This window comes from Oreochromis niloticus, linkage group LG17 (assembly GCF_001858045.2).
Source record: "Oreochromis niloticus isolate F11D_XX linkage group LG17, O_niloticus_UMD_NMBU, whole genome shotgun sequence".
Classification (NCBI taxonomy): Eukaryota; Metazoa; Chordata; class Actinopteri; order Cichliformes; family Cichlidae; genus Oreochromis; species Oreochromis niloticus.
In genome coordinates this window covers 26,714,743-26,732,725 of record NC_031981.2, presented here as the reverse complement: position 1 = coordinate 26,732,725, position 17,983 = coordinate 26,714,743, and positions in this window count along the sequence as shown.

The following is a 17,983-nucleotide window of genomic DNA, read 5'->3' as shown; positions in this document are numbered from 1 at the left end:
GACTCCAAACTTTATGAGGTCTGAATCACTAAAGGGTTCTGTGAGTATAGGAAGCCCTTCTGGAAAACCAAACCATAAAGAGTAAAAGCGCTGACAAAAGCTGAATGAAGCAGTGATGTGTACTGTCAAAGTCTGATGAGAGAAGTGAATGTATGAATACTGGCAGCATGGCAAGAAGAAAGAAGGACAGCTGATCTCTCCTGATCTTTCTTTCTTTCCATGCCATTCTCTGTCCTCTTGCCCCTGTGCACCATCTGATCTATGTTTAAACAGGATAGAGTTCTTCAGGGCCAACAAGGATAAAGCTTTCTCTCGTCTCTGCATGTTGAATGTGTCAGTGGAGAGAGTTATAAGCCCTGGTCCCCCACCCCCACCTACTTCTTGGCAAGTGGCAGTCAGTCAGCTGATTTGTGCTGGTGAGGGGATTTGGTGTTCCACGTAGGCTATTTAAAAATGCACCAACACCTTTCTCTTCCGCTCTCTCTCTTTTCCACTCTGTCACTTTTTCACTATCGCCTTCTCTTACGACCACATAACACACCCCTCGCCCATTCCCCTATATTGTTTTCTTTTTTTCCTGCTCCCTCCCATTACTGCTTTTATTCCCTCCACTGTCTCTTTGAGTCTACTATTTCAAGATATTGTCAGGTTCAACTTGTGGACAAATTTGAGTACTTCACTCTAAATGACAATGTTAGTAACTTGTTGGTGTTTTGTAAAGCTGAATGACATGGTGACTTGTGTTAGCACTTTCTGATAGGCCATCTCTATACTTGCTCCTTGAGTTTTACTAGGAAACTAAATCTTCCTGGTAAAGATCAAAGGTGAGTCTATTCATCCCATGTTTATCCACAGATCAGCCATGTCATGTAACTCTTAGACCTGATTTAGATTTCTGTAGGGAATCTTTGTAGCGTCTACATTGATAACAACATAAGTGGCTGACACCATTGTTAGCATGTGCATTAAAAGAACTTTAAAATGAAGATAAACAATTTTAATGCAGGAAAAGCACAGGAGGAATCGACGGTACTTGAGAACCCTATCGCAATAGCTGTGAGCCTCAATGTATAATTATTTTTCTATGGAGCCGCACATTAGGTTAGGCCACAGGTTAATGCGTTTCAGAGGGGTTTGCAGTTCCAACGTAGGAACAATGTAAATTTCCTGAATTTAAAAAATTAAAATTTCCTGAAACTGGGAAAATGGAGAGTAATGGGCCCATTATACCCTGGTGTAAGCTCGGTCGTGCGCTCAACCCCAGATGTCTTCGGGGGTTGAAGACAAGCGTGTATTGGTTTTTATTGCCATTTTAATGATATATCAATACAGAAGCTCAGAGATTCCCAGGTTACAGAGAGAAGTTTTGACTTTGACCGTTACTTCTGTTTGCATGCAGCACAACCAGTGTGGTGATTATAGAGGCCTAAGGTATTAACCTGGCACTGGCACCATGGTCAGGCTGGAGTTACAAGTGTCCAAGCAGGTTGTGCATCCATTTCTGTGATAACAGATGAATGGTATAGTTCTTATATAGGGCTGTTGTACTTGAGCACTCAAAGTACTTTATGCATTCATTCATTCACCCATTCACCACCACTCTTTTTCTAATCCTAAAGTCTTTACACACCAGATATGTAACTTTCATGCAAATAATTTATGTCTTAATTATATTTTTTTGGACTCACCTATTCTTAATGGAGCCATTTTTACCAACATCAAAGTTCTGCAGGATGAATTTGTAGCATTTATTAATTTTTTTGAATTAAGACAGATTTTTTTTTTTAAATTTCTCACAAGCAAATAAATAGATCCGACCAATCAGTCCTCTGCATTTGGCAAATAGTGCCACATAGCTTTAGACGAGCACTGGTACTGATGCACAGCTAGATGCTTTTGTGTCAGTCAGCTTTTTCTCTGCCTCATTAGATGTTGTCCCAACTACGACGGCGTATTAGGGCCACGCCCAGAAGAAATACATATAATACATATAATATATATAAAAATATATTATACATGTAGTCGACTGGGTGTACCCCGGATGAGCTGGAACAGGTAACCAGGGTGAGGGAAGTCTGGACTTCCCTGCTCAGACTGCTGCTGCCGTGACCCGAAACCGGTTGTAAAATAAAATTGGGTTGCTGGAGGATGGATGGACATACAGTCTTGTCTTTCCCTTTGTCACAATGTCTATTTTCATCTCAGGAATATCTGCATTCCTCCTTTAATTGCCTCCCTGTGTTGCCGTCTGTACTTGTTTGGGTTTTTTAACCCTTTACCTCTAACATGAGTATAAATGGCTTTAGGGCTATTTTGACAGTTCACATGACTAATGGGGTGACCACAAGATACCGCCACAAGGACAATAAATTTCCGTGGAAAACGTTACAGTTGTGTCATGATCTTATCTGTTACAAGTCAGACTCATACTGTAAATCTGTTATCTAAGTGTCACATCATGAGTCATATTTACAGTAATCTCATCTGTAATCATGGCAACATGCCCAAACCAGCACAGCCACAAAGCAGTTTTTGATCTGACATCTTCCTGTCCAACAATTTTACGTTATTTTTTGCATCATTTCCATCTTACATCACTGTTAGAAGAATAAGAATTTGCATAACCACAAGATGTTGGATCTCAGGGATGTGCAGCTGAAGGCATTGCAAGTATGTAAACACAGAATTGCTGCAACGTAAAAGGGCTATATTATCATTTTATCAGACTACTGCATGTCCTGCATTAAATTTGCATTTTTATTTATTAATTATGTGAATGATGGGGATGTTGAAAGCAAATTTTAATTTTGCTAGACTTCAAATTTGACACCTTCAGCAATGTCGCCCAGCATAAGTTTCTGGAGATTAATGTGAAGCATATACCAAAATAACGCTTATGAGGTATGCTTGCAATATCTTTCCTTTTCCACAATGTGAACGTTATGTAATTTACACAGCATAATGTACATGTATGCACACAGCTCATCTTACAGACACAGGGATACAGATATATCACACACCCTGTAACCCATAATCTTCCCAGTAAGTGTAACCATGCAAAACTGAAGGCTTTACATTCTGCAGAGGTCTCCAGTGCCATGACTCCCCCGTCAGCAGCGCCTGAATTTACTCAGTTACATTTACAACGGAAACAAAAACATGGCCTTGGGACTTTGTGACAATATATAACACACACAGCAGTGGGTCTCAGTATGTGTTTCCCTCCTTTGAATACATGTTTAAACGTGTGTGTGTGTATGTTTGTGTGTGTTTGAATTTGAAGGATAAAAGGTAGTTAAGAGTTATATTATTTATATAAGCTAGTGTAGATTCCTTGGAGTGAGATATGTATGAAAAAGTAGGCCATGGGATAATAAAAGATACCAAAAATGGACTAAGCAAACAACTGAGAAAATGAGAGGCAGAGTCATCTGGTGGAAAAGAAAAGATATTAACAAGAGCCAACAGGGAATGGCTACACGATACCTATTGCTCTGTTTTTAGTCTGCTGAGTTTCTAACTTTAAGTAAAAACACCAAATAAGCTCACTAATACTTCCTTGCAACAAAGGCACCTTCTTAAATGCAGTGAAACATTGGCTTTAAAGCTCTGTGTCCTTATAAGGGACTAACTGGATGGTGCAGAACTGTGCAGGGGTGTGGCGAGGTTTATCAGCTTACTTTTTTGCCACTAGCAAAAACACTGTAAATCTGCCTGAAGTAAGATGACTTCAGAATAGAAAACAAAAGGCTTTATGACAAATGACTTGACTTCGATAGAAAACACATGACTTGAAAGGTGTGATATATATTTTCTGAGCTTAAAAAAGAAGAGTCTTTGCTGGTGCACAGGGTCTGAGCATACACTGCTGATGGGTCAGTGCTGGGGTCGTCCATTGCCCGATGCGTCAATATATTCTTGACCCAAACAAAAGAAACTACTTGTTATGGAATATGGAATGTACGGACTCTGTACCAAACGGGTAAAGTGGCCCAGCTTCTACATGAATTCAACTTGTACCGGATGGACATCTTGGGCATCTCTGAAATGCGGTGGACAGGAAGTGGGAAGATGGTAAGCAATGGAAAGACGGTGCTCTACTCTGGCCATCCCCAAGACCATGTGCACGGTGAGGGCTTTGTCCTCTCGCGACGTGCAACAACATCGTTGGGCTGGAAGACCATCTCAGACCGCCTAATCTCGGCTCGTTTCCAAGCTGGGCATGTGAAAGTCACAGTTCTTCCAGTATATGCTCCAACAGAAGAGCAAATACGGCAGCGGAAATTCAACTCGAATTGAGAAACCGCTTCCAGCTCCTCGCCGAGGAAGGAAAGGAAGGAAACAACAAAAATTCGGCTACGCTCTGGGATGAGCTAAAGGAGGCTGTCGTCGGTGTCCTAGAATCGAAGACTGGTCTCCGACAGGGTGGCTTCAAAGAACGCTGGATCTCCAACCGTTCATGGGACCTTATCGATCGGCGTCGTTTGGCAAAGTCGGTTCAGGACCAGGTGGCCTCCAACCCGCATGCTCCTGCAGAGCAGTGTGAGAGGGCCATGGCTGGCACAGGTCAAACGCAGCTGCCGGCATGACAAGTGGATGGAAGCTAAAGGTATGGAAGACCAAGAAGCAGCCGACCGGAACAATACCCAAACCGGGGCTCATGGTGGCCGCGGCATCTCAATTTGAGACAAAAATGGATGAGTCCTCCTTACTGCAATGCTGGATCGAACACTTCCGCGATACTTTGAACCAACCCGAGCCACTCCACCTGTTCGAGGCCGAAGACCTGGCACCCTCCATGAACCTTCTTCCTGTCGATATAAGACAAATCAGCATCGCCGAAGTAAAAACTACAATCCGACTTCTCAAGAGTGGAAAGGGCGCTGGCCTGGACGAGATCCTCCCCGAAATGCTGAAGCCCAGTTGGAAGATGCCCTTACAAGACTCCTAAACACATGTTGTTCAACATCGCGTGTACCCGATGATTGGACAAAAGGCATCATTATCAAACTTCCAAAGAAAGGCGATTTAAGCGACTGTAACAACTGGCAGGGCAATATGCTGCTGTCGGTACCCGGGAAAGTGCTTTGCCTCGTTCTTTTGAATCGGCTACGACGCGCAGTGGACTAATTATTTTGCCCAGTGAGTGAGTAGGTAACATACTGTACTGTTAGGCAGCATAACAATGACTCCAGATGTACTCAAAGAACTATACGATGAATTTGACTTTGGTTCGTCCGGCAATGTGAAATTCACATTCAGACTGCTGCGGCACCAGGCAAACCTCCACCGGCCCCACTCCTGCTAAACAGATGAAAATAGATTTAAGAGTGACAGGACTTGCCACTGAGCCTTGGATTTTATTTATTTTCTGCTGTGTTTTACTTGCATCTATTTGAAAGAGTGAGTGTAAACACAAAACATTATTTTATTTGATATGCTGGAATATGCAGAAAATAGGTTTAAATGTTAAACAAATTTCTTCAAGTCAAAGACTGTTGCATAAAATAAAATTTTTGCTTGATGCAATGTGCATAAAGTTAAAAGATTGAAAAAGAGGCTTTTTCATTTGATTCAATTTTATATGATGGAATATGCAGAAAAATAGAATTGGGCTGAAAGGCCTATCGCTTTATTACATATTCAGGTTGTGTATCGTGTTTTTAAAAAACAAACTAATAAAGTAACTAATTACCTTTGAAAATAAGTAATCAGTAAAGTAACAGGATTACATTCTTTGGAGAAGTAATCAGTAATTAGTAACTAATTACTATTTTCAAATAACTAGACCAACATTGGGACACATACGATATGATTCTGTCGATAACACAGATCAAACTTGAAAACGAACCCAAATCATTGCCACAGTGTTTTTACTGTAGATGTAGATGTGAAGGTAGGCTACAAGTTGACTCATCACTGCATATTTGTAACTGTAATTTAATTACTGAATTCACTACGGTAACACGTGACATTACTGTTTTGTTGTACATTGTAAAGTGAATAAAGTAACACATTTTTTGAAACACTCAACACCAATGACTTCATATCCCGCCCTTTTCTTCTTTTCTTCTTTGTGTCTTTTTTCCTTATTTTAATTCTTTCCCCTCATTTTGACTTTTTCTGTCATTTTTCTTTGAGTTCCTCAGATTTTGTCCTCTGTGTTTTTTCTTTGTAGTTTCTAGAGGCTTTACATTTGCAGATTTTCTTCGATCTCATTCTCAATAAACCAGGATGAACTACTCTGAATCTGAATTTGATTGTAAAAGGTTAAATGGTGAAGTATGTGACCACTTTACTCACACTTTTAGCATTTGCTCAAGAATTCACGAGTAAATTCTCAAAATTTACCATAAATTTCAAGAAACACGAAGAATGAAATGGTGAGATTTTTTTCTGTCAAAAAGGTCAAGGGTCAGTTTCATAATGGCATCATGATGTGATCATTATTCAATAACATGACTCAAAAGGCAGACATACACCTCCATGGTGTTAGTTATAGTTTGTACTCTTTTTCAACTTCCTTTGCTTGTCATCTCCCTGCCTCTTCTCTGTTCCATTGTCTTTAAAAAGGCATCAGTATATTGTTTTGAAATGAAGCCCATTTATTCATAGTGACCTTACTTTGAGAGGTAAGACAGTCTTTTCACTCCTCTTATCCCTCTTTCTGTCTTTTAACCCTGTGTTTAGTAGTCTGTTCGGTGCTCAGCCAGTACCCCTGCCCTCCATCGTCCTACTGGGCAGAGCAGCTGAATAAGCTCATTGTCGACCCGTGGAGAGCGCAGGTGCACCTCTTCTTTTTCACCTCTGACCCTCGCCCCTCGACCCCACAAAGCCTTTTGTCAACTCTATTTACTGGCAACTCCAATGAAACTGCAGTCCATTACCAACATCTTCTCGCTGCCTTTCTCTCCCCATTTTCTACTCCTCTCAAGAAACTAATTAGCAACAATACAAGTAGGTTAGACTCTCTATTCAGAGTGGGCATTGTTGAATACAATACCAGGAAGCATTGTGAGCTAACAATTAGTGGCAATGGTGCAGTGTAGAGTGTCACTGACGTTGCACAAGGCTGGGATTGTTCCCAAAGAAGGAGTTAGACAGGGGTGGAGGACCAGAGCGGACGGTTTCCCAGGTGCTGAATTAGCCCAAACTCAGCCCATGATCTGCTTCACACAGGACGCTTATCAGTGGCACAGCTCAGGATACAGGATACAGGAATGTGTCCCTGAGAGGGAGTGTTGTTTTCTTTGGGTGTAGATGTTTATGTTAAAGGTAACTCTACCTGGGTGGGATTGCCTATGCGTGCATGTGTTCCTGAATTTGTGGCTGAAAAAATGTGTGAGTTCACATGAGTGAATGTGCATCAAGTTACCTGTTTTTCTGTTTTGTTTCCTGTTTTATGTGGAAATGCAGCTGATTGTATGCAGTCATGTGAGGACTCAGGAAAGGAAGTGTTGGCTGAGGGTCTTCCCTCAACCTTCTGGCTTGGAGGTCAAGCACATGCTAATGCTAACAGCCGGCTAGTTGCCATATTAGGGATGGTCTGCTGAGAAGAAGCTCCACCTACCAGCTGATTTAGTGTTAGAGGGTCACGAGAAGGAGGTCAAGGGTTCAGGCATCATTGTTACACAGCCCATGTGCCTTCCACCTCTAAAAGCCCCCACTGCAGCATTACATCATAGCAGTGTCTGAAGGAGGAGGGCCAAATAGCACTGGGGGACAAAGCGTCTGACAGCTGACACTGGCTGGGCTCAAGCTGAAGGCTCAAGTTCAGTAAAGAGAAAAGAGATTTCATCAGTTCTTTCTGACATGATTAGCTGTTCCAGGTAGGTTAGATGAGCTCTAATCCAGAAGCCTCTGATAAGACTTTCTGACACAAATTAGCCATTTCAGGAACACATTTGGTAATTTTCAGTATTTGATTATTTGTAGTGTTTTGGTGACTCATCTTCCCGTAACACTGGATGACTTACAGAGGTTAACAAAGTGAAATGACGAGAATAACATCAGCTAAAGATCTGGCTTGACTCATCTTAAAAACCTCCAGCTAAACAACAGTCCTGCGAAGCCTAATTTGAAAACAGTTCATTTATTTGTTATTTTCATTTAAAATTACAGTTGTGAAGCAATAGTTAGTGTCAGAAGAATCTTCTGGTCAAACTGGGCTTTTCTGTGTGGTTCTCTGCTCTGTGGGTTTCCTTAGGTGTTTCAGTGTCCAAAGACAGGCTTGTTACAGTAGGTGAAGTGGTGATTCTAAATTGTCCACAGGTGTGGATGCGAGCGTGGGTGCTAGGCTGTTTTAATTTAGAGAGTGATTTTAGGAAACACTCCAACCTAATGCAAGTATCAGACTACACACATGTTTATCTTTCCATACTTTTCCTGTGTCACATATGGCTGCTATAGTGCCAGCAGTGTAGGGATCATTACTCAAAAAAAGTAATGTACTACAAATTACTGGTTGCGCTTCTTAAAAGTAATGCTGCACATTAATTACTGTTAGATAAAGTAATTCGTTACACTACTCATTACGTTTCTTTCTCATTATTACATAAATTGACCTGAAACACATTGTCTCATAATTACAGCTAACAATATAAATCATAGGATTCAGTCCCACACAAATCCCTTCAGTGAGATCGCCACATTGATTCCACCATAGAAACATGTACAAGGTCAGATAAGATCAGTAAAATCAGGCTCTGGCTGCTGAGCTAATGTCTGCATACATCACTGTGGGTTCTTTGCTAGCTTTGTATTTGCATGCTATTTGTGCAGACGCTTGCAAATTTGTATTAACAATAATGGTTCTGTCCTGTATGCAATTTGCACTTTGTGGCAATTGCATACAGGATTTTTGAAATGTTGTCCACAATTTCTAACAGTTAGCATAGCAATTTACTCACAGAAAATAGTGACAAAACAAGAAACACAGATGATCAGAAAAGTTGCCACCAAGTTTCTGTAATCTGTAATTTAACATGTCTGTCCAAGGTTATGGATAGACTTAGCCAGTAATTGCATAGGCAGTCCAACAAAAACAGTCTGTCAGGGAACTAAGTCAGGTTCTTGATTGGTTCTCATCATGCCTTAAGTGCAGAATTTGTTATGTTTTAATTAGCACTTTGCATCTGCAGAAATACACATTTAATCAGGGGTTCCCAAAGGGTCATTTCTCCTCAGCTCTACTCTTTTTAACCTCTACATACTCTTGCTTGGTACTAAGATAAAGATAATAATGTCCTTCTAGAACTGAACAGAGACAAGACATAAATAATGGTCCTGGTCCAGAAAGTCAGAGATAGAAAATGTGTCCATATTTATCATTTATCATCATCTATTTCTCTAAAACACAGCGAGCAGGTCAGGCACTTTGGCATCATTTTAGACAGTGATCTCAGTTCAGTTCAGTTCAAATTTATTTATATAATGCCAAATACTAGTACCAGTTTCTTCCATGCACTTTATATTATAATGTAAAGACACATACACAGAAATTTAAACATAATAGCCCCAGAATTGAAGTCACCTCACTGACTCCCAGTTCAACAGAGAATTATATATATAAAACATTAGATTTCTTTGTAAAGTTTTGTTTTATAATTTTTTTTATTCCCTTATAGAGCTAAAAAGATTTTTAAAATCTTGTAATGATAAGCAGATTATGTTTAATGCACATTTAATGTGTAATGAAATGTGCTAGATAAACAAATGACAGTCTGCAAACAGAACCTGGTGCTTGTCACCGAACACATCCTGCTTTTGTTTGTGTGGAAGTACTGAAAACATACTTAAACATAATCTATTTGAGTATCTATGAAATATTTGTTTTGTTTTGTTTGTTGTTTGGGAAAAAATCCATTATCAAAATTCTGATAAGAAGCATTTCAACATCAGCTCATGTTGGGCAGGTGGTATGTATGAAGTGGTGACAGAAGGCTGAGGAGGACAGGAGCTGATGTTACATTATCTATCATGGCTATCATGCAGGTGGAATTTAGTGAGTGAATCTCATCTGCTTTATTAACTTAAATTTAAATAGATGTCTCCTGCCATTCATTTAGAACACCACATTCACTATGCAGCAGGCCACCATAGTCCCCTACAGCAGACTTCATCACAAGCTTTAATTATCCATCCATCCATCCATCTTCATCCGCTTTATCCGAGGCCGGGTCGCGGGGGCAGCAGCCTAAGCAGAGAAGCCCAGACCTCCCTCTCCCCAGCCACCTCCTCCAGCTTATCCGGGGAAACACCAAGGCGTTCCCAGGCCAGCCGAGAGATATAATCTCTCCAGCATGTCCTGGGTCTGCCCCGGGGCCTCCTCCCGGTGGGACATGCCCAGAACACCTCACCCAGGAGGCGCCCAGGAGGCATCCTTGTCAGATGCCCGAACCACCTCAACTGGCTCCTTTCGATGTGGAGGAGCAGCGGCTCTACTCTGAGCCCCTCCCGGATGGCCGAACTTCTAACCCTATCTCTAAGGGAGAGGCCAGCCACCCTTCGGAGGAAGCTCATTTCTGCCGCTTGTATCCGCGATCTCGTTCTTTCGGTCACTACCCACAGCTCGTGGCCATAGGTGAGGGTAGGGATGTAGATCAACCGGTAAATTGAGAGCTTCGCTTTTACACTCAGCTCCCTCTTCACCACGACGGACCGGTGCAGCGTCCGCATCACTGCAGCCGCAGCACCAATCCGTCTGTCGATCTCCGGCTCCCTTCTCCCATCACTCGCGAACAAGACCCCGAGATACTTGAACTCCTCCACTTGGGGCAGGAACTCATCCCCGACCCGGAGTGGGCACTCCACCCTTTTCCGGCTGAGAACCATGGCCTCAGATTTGGAGGTGCTGATCCTCATTCCCGCTGCTTCACACTCGGCTGCGAACCGCTCCAGTGTGAGCTGGAGGCCCTCACCTGATGAAGCCAACAGAACCACATCATCTGCAAAAAGCAGAGATGAGATTCTGAGGCCACCAAAGTGAAAGCCCTCCGCCACTTGGCTGCGCCTAGAAATCCTGTCCATAAAAATTATGAACAGAACCGGTGACAAAGGGCAGCCCTGCCGGAGCCCATCACCCACCGGGAACGAGTCCGACTTATTGCCGGCAATGCGAACCAAACTCTTGCAACGGTTGTATAGGGATCGAATGGCCCGTAGCAATGGGCCAGACACCCCATACTCCCGCAACACCTCCCACAGGACACCCCGAGGGACACGGTCGAATGCCTTCTCCAAGTCCACAAAACACATGTAGACTGGTTGGGCAAACTCCCATGCACCCTCAAGTATCCTTGAGAGGATAAAGAGCTGGTCCAGTGTTCCGCGACCAGGACGAAAACCGCATTGTTCCTCCTGTATCCGAGGTTCGACTAACGGACGAACTCTCCTTTCCAGCACCCTGGCATAGACTTTCCCAGGGAGGCTGAGGAGTGTGATCCCCCTATAGTTGGAACACACCCTCCGGTCTCCCTTCTTAAAGATGGGGACCACCACCCCGGTCTGCCAGTCCAGGGGTACTGCCCCTGATCTCCACGCAACATTGTAGAGGTGTGTCAACCAGGACAGCCCTACAACATCCAGAGCCTTCAGGAACTCGGGGCGGACCTCATCAACACCAGGGGCTCTGCCACCAAGGAGTTGTTTAACTGCCTCAGTGACCTCGCCCCCGGAAACTGGCGGGTCATTCCCCTCATCCCCAGACTCTGCTTCCTCCTTGGAAGACGTGTCAGTGGGATTAAGGAGGTCCTCGAAGTATTCCTTCCACCGCCTGACAATTTTCTCAGTCGACGTCAGCAGCGCTCTGCCAGCACTATACACAGTGCAGGTAGAGCACCGCTTTCCCCTCCTGAGACGCCTGACGGTTTGCCAGAATCTCTTCGAGGCAGTCCGAAAGTCTTTTTCCATGGCCTCTCCGAACTCCTCCCACACCCGAGTTTTTGCTTCAGCCACTGCCCGAGCCGCATTCCGCTTGGCCTGTCGATACCTGTCGGCTGCCTCCGGAGTCCCACAGGCTAACCAAGCCCGATAGGACTCCTTCTTCAGCTTGGTGGCTCCCTTCACCTCTGGTGTCCACCATTTGGTTCGGGGATTACCACCACGGCAGGCACCAACCACCTTGCGGCCGCAGCTCAATGCAGCAGCTTCGGCGATGGAGACGCTGAACATGGTCCATTCGGACTCAATGTCCCCAGTCTCCCTCGGAATGCTGTTGAAGCTCTGCCGGAGGTGTGCGTTGAAGATCCCGCGGACTGGGGCCTCTGCTAGACGTTCCCAGCACACCCTCACTACGCGTTTAGGTGCACCGGGTCGGTCCAGCGTCCTCCCCCGCCACCTGATCCAACTCACCACCAGGTGGTGATCAGTTGACAGCTCAGCCCCTCTCTTTACCCGAGTGTCCAGAACATATGGTCGCAGGTCTGGTGATACGATTACAAAATCGATCGTCGACCTGCGGCCTAGAGCGTCCTGGTGCCACGTGCACTTATGGACACTTATGTTCGAACAAGGTGTTCGTTATGGCCAAACTGTGATTTGCACAGAAGCTTTAATTAGTTAGCTTTAATTTTTCAGTTTATCAAATATCACTGAGGGATCCTCACCTTTAAAAATAACTCTTTTTTTTAAGTTCTTCTTCTCCTGTCCTGTCTTTGTTACATAGTTCTCGATGTCTAAGTTATCTCATATTCTTGTCCTCCCTGGGAAACATAGAAGCTGCATCTTTAGCTAATAAATAGATTTGCAACAAACTACACAGAAACAGTTTGTGTGTTTGCTGATATGTTTTGAGCTGTTAGAAATATTGCATTTAAAATGACCTGTCATTTGAAAAAATGTTCTTCCCTTTATGCTCGCTCATCTTCTCCAAAGCTAAGTAGCTGCTGAATTACCACAATACAACTTCTGGACACCTGCACCAAAAATAACATTCCAGATCATTCCGGCACACTTTAAGCGCAGAGTATAGTACAACACATCATCTTGGTATGTGCGATAAGTACCAGTGATGGCTACACCAACAGGGTTGTCTTTGTTATTGTCCCTTCTTTTAGTTTGAATTCAGTTTGAGGGCTGGAAGGCATGCAGTGACATGAAACAAAAACTTCCCTTGTATGCAAACCTAAAATAACAAGTTTGCTATGAAAGTGTAAGCAGTAGCAAGTACAGATGATTGTGTTAAAATTTAGGGAATACAAGTTAAAAGTTGCCATAAAAATAAATGCCTAAAGTAAAGAACATATACCTCTTTTTAAGTACAGTAACAAATAGGCATGGGAATCGTAGTCACATTCCTTATCATTGTTAATCTGCTCGCCTATCGATCCTGTGCGCTACAATCAGCTGATTTCAGTTCTTCTGCTGGAGGAGGAAATTAGTGGCACAATCTTCAGTGCAGATATGAAAAATATTTTAATTTTCATTACACAGAAGTACAAGGGCGTGATGGTAAAGTGAAAACTGCATCAAGGACAGAAACAACTGCATTATGCTGCTAACACAACTTCAACTCTTTGCGAGCGCCATGCAAAGACAGCACGCTAACGCTAAGCTCGCCAAGAACTCAAAGTGATTTTCGTATATTATCGTATGCAGACTCCCGCACAGCAGAGCCTGATCTTCTGTGATTAAAAGGCAGTGATGAGCCGTCAGGCTGCAGCCTCCATTTCTATCTGTTCATATTTCTAAACTAGAATCACTGTGGCGATCATTTCCATCTTTGCTGGTGGTGTTAGTGGCTTTGCGTTCTTACATAAATACTAAGAGAAAGACCATATTATATGTGTGTATTCATTAGGATATGTGTTGATGTGTGGGACTGTAGCCTCAGCTTTATTTCGTTAAATGCTAATTATGAAGTTATGAAATATGTGTTACAGGCCATTTTAGCTAAAAATGTGAACGTAATGTAATTAATGTAAGTAATGCACTGAATTTCTTTCAAGAAAGGTTTTCTGTGTAGTATGAGAAATAATTACTTTTTCTGAATAACATCCCCAACACGGATCACAGGAAAGAGGGCAAATACTTCCTACATGCACAAACATTTGCATGAATGTGTTTATTGCTGCTTGATGGTGGTGATACTCAAAGCGGAGCCAATGAGAACCCAATGAGAATTGATACACGAATCAACAAGGAAGTGATATCGATAATGGAATCAAAATTGTACTTTTCGATTCCCATGCCTAGTAGCAGAGCACTTTGTTGTTTCCCACCTCTGATGCAGCTTCAGGGGCACACAGTATATATGTTAAGATATACATCTGTGTGTGCTTCTTAAATTTGCACTTATCAATGGACACTGAATCAGCAAAAGTGAGTCATCGCATTTAATTAGTGATGCAATAGTGCCAGGAGAGCCGACACACACATTTACACACTTGGGCATATGGACATAATCCCTCCCTCATTAGGTGTATTGTGGAGATGCTGATGTAATGCAAGTTAATCTGTTGGCCTCTGGTTGGCTCAGTGGCCCAGCGGGAGCTCTTTGTGTGGGACATTACCCCAGCCCCGCCCCCTGGAGACAGGTTCATTAAGACTGACGCTGATACCCAAGTACCAAACCTTTTGTGTGTGCGTGCGTGCCTGTGTATGTGTGTGAAACAGTGTGTTTCAATCAGTTATACTGGAGACAAAGCAATGAGGAGGACAGCCATAAAGGCACTGTTTTCTCAGCATGTGCCGGAGCTCACGTAGGCCACAAACCTTGATTGGTGTGCAAGTGCATATATCACTTTGTGTGTGTGTGTGTGTGTGTGTGTGTGTGTAGCTCATGAGACATAGCTGTGTGAAATCTGTGAAAGTGTGCCACACACACAAAATACTGCCGCCTGGATGTCTCAGAGTCATAAATCTATGATGCATTCATGTTCTGTGTTCATCAAATGGGAATGCAAAGGGTGCATTGCCAGTAAGCCACTGAATAAACAATATGTAGTTCCAATGACCTGGTTTGCTGGGTTTATAACTACATTTTCAGTATGGGCCTCAGACCGTAACTTCTCTAGTAGTTAAGAGGTGTAAGAAAATGTGAGACACAATTGTTTCAGCCTTCCTTTAACCTGCCAGCTTACATGTAAAAAGTCAGAGTGATGCCAGGTTGCACAGCTTATAGCCTCCTGAATTTACAGCTACCAAATGTGCAGCCTCATGCAGCTTCAGGAAGCTGAACTGTTGAATCCTTATGGAGTATTTCCCATAGTAAGAGGTCATCAGCTGTTGAGCAAGAAAAGACAGCTGTGGAAAATACTGCAAAAAAATACTGAAATACTGAAGTTCATGTTTAAAAATTGCTTAAGTGGCAAATAATAGGTCAAGGTTACTGGATTTCATGCTGACTGTGGATGTTGTTTTAAGACACACACTAAAACATTACAACAAGACTGTCTTCTTTATGTGCATGCAAGACGCCAGTAACCTTACAGCAAGCTTCTTCTGGTGGTCTTCAGCTCACTGTACCACTTATGCTGCCAAAAACCTGACTAAGGAATGCTTTGTGCTCACGTTACCAGTATAAGAATCCTAACATCCTATAAAAGATACTAGTTTTAATTTCTGCTTAATCATTTACTCTCTACATCTACACAGTCTGGGGATGCCCCAGACAGTTGAGAGTCAGTGCTAGCAATTTTTTACATTTACAGCAGGGTTGTTTGTCCTCAGTTGCAGGAACTGTTAGTAAAACCTGGACTTTACTGATGTGCCATGTTTGTTTCATTGTTACGTCTACACAGCTAGTCTAGTGACTGAATGATTACAGGTTGTTTTGTTTTGCTTTTAATTCAAAGGGTAAATTGCAGTTACCCTTTCAGCAGCAGTCAACATATCTTTACACCTTGAGCAGTCACCACACACCTATGCCAGGTTCTTTTCTAGAGTGCCCACTCGAAAGTAAGAGCTAAAAAAAAACCAATAAAATGGTCAAAGTAATAAAGGGTTCCAAGTAATTTGATGGTTGGTAGTTCCTGTTACGTTAAAACACAAAGAAATGCACACTCCACTCTAAAAATGCCTAATGACTGATTCCCCAAGCTGATTAAAGACAAGTTTCTAAATATAATTCTACATTTGAATGATCAGAAAACTTAGTAAGCCAATGCTGTACATTTCTAAGTTGAATGTGTTCCTTATACAATATCTCTATTCAAAATGTTACCATAGCTGTCAGATAAAAACAAAAATTAAAAAAAGTCAATATTTAAATATTTAGTCATGTTGGTTACTTGACTTTTTTCCCCCGTAATTAGCTGCTTAGTTATTATATACCGTCTAATCAGCCAGGGATGATCATGAAATGACACATAAACAAAATCAGTCCATCTTTCCAGTCATCCCTGCAGGCTGTATCCCTTCAGCCCTGCTCAAAATAAAAATAGGAGAGGGATTATTTGTGGTGTGGTTTTACCGTGCGAGATGGAGCGTGTGTTTGCTTCCCTGTGCAGCCAGCAGCACACTTAGCATGGGCTTTAAATAGCTAACTCAAATAAAGTGAGACGAGGTTGGGGATCAGAGGCTGAGAGGGACTCTGTGAGGGTGGCATTCCCCAACGGAAGCTGGTCTTTGGATTTCCAAACACTATTCGGGGCGAGCAATGCCAGGAATGTGGTGTCGTCCAGCAGCGGCGGCGGCGGCAGCGGTGGCTACTGTGAAAACCACCGTGCGACCAGGTGCCGGCGGGCTGTCTGACAGGAAGTGCAACAGGAAGTGCAAGCAGATGTCCAGCTGGGAAACAAGATGGCGGCAGGTGACTCAGCAAAGAGGGAATAAGAGCCGGGTTGAGGGTCGCTGCTGTGAGCGGAGTCTGTGTCAGGCCTGTCAGAGTGAAAGCAGAGCCTCTATCAAGCCTCCAAATCTCTGAATTGCTGAAAAGGGAACACGAGTCCCCCTTCGAAACAGCCTCTTTCTCATCCACTAACTGTTCTTCCGCACTTTGCCTCCTTTTTTTACACACTGTGTTAAATTTCTATTCTTTCTCATCCTTTTTACCTTTTGACGGCCTTCTTTGTGTGCAGGCTGTGGGAAAGTTTCCCATGATGGTGAGGTCATCCACCACCAGCAACTACCCCCACCCCAACACACACACACACACCATAACTACCCCAACCCCCACCCCACCCTCCATGCTGTCCCTCCAAGCCAGGCAGGACTGCAGGACGGCAGCGTGTCCCACTTCCAGTTCCTCGGCACTCCCCACTGAGCAAGAACTTGAATAGAGCCGGTATCTGATGATCTGGCCTCCTAAAGCAAGGCGCGACATACAGACACAGACAGACATCAGCCAATCTGTGAGGCCCCCTGAGACCTAACAGGCATGTATAGCACCCTTTTATGACAAGTGTCCCAAAGATACTCTTCTTCTTGAGACACAAGCTTGGACACACACTGGCATCGGCTGGTTTTCAGGAGAGTGGTTCCTCGCGCATTTGCAGACCTGCTCAGTTTGGTCTGCAGTATTCTATTATGAAAACGAGTGCAGTCAGAAAAACGAAACCAAGAAACATCAGAAAATTAAGCAATACTTGAGAGTTCTGGATTCAGTATAAGATATGGCGACTGACTGCTGCCATCTGTTGATAATGCTGCAAACTACACAATGGTTTTTAAAATCCTCACCCAAAATTACTGAACATCGTTTTTCACATTATAAACACCAAACACACTCTTTATAGTTAAATAAGTAACATAAACCAAATTGAATTCGGGTTACATACATCAGTGAAAAATTCCTCTTCATTTTTTTACAACAGCAGTCAAATGTATTCATCTATGCACTCAACTCATCCATAAGAAGGCTTGGTAGAAATATAATAAATTGTAAATGGCATTTAAATCATCTTTATTTAATAGTTTTTTACTGTTTCTGGTTTCTGTTCAGTCACTAAGTCATTCTCAAAGTGTTAAAAACCAAATTAAAACTTGATTAAACCAAGCAGAGGGAACATTATTATTGCTCCTAAGAATGAGAGGAAGAGGAAGC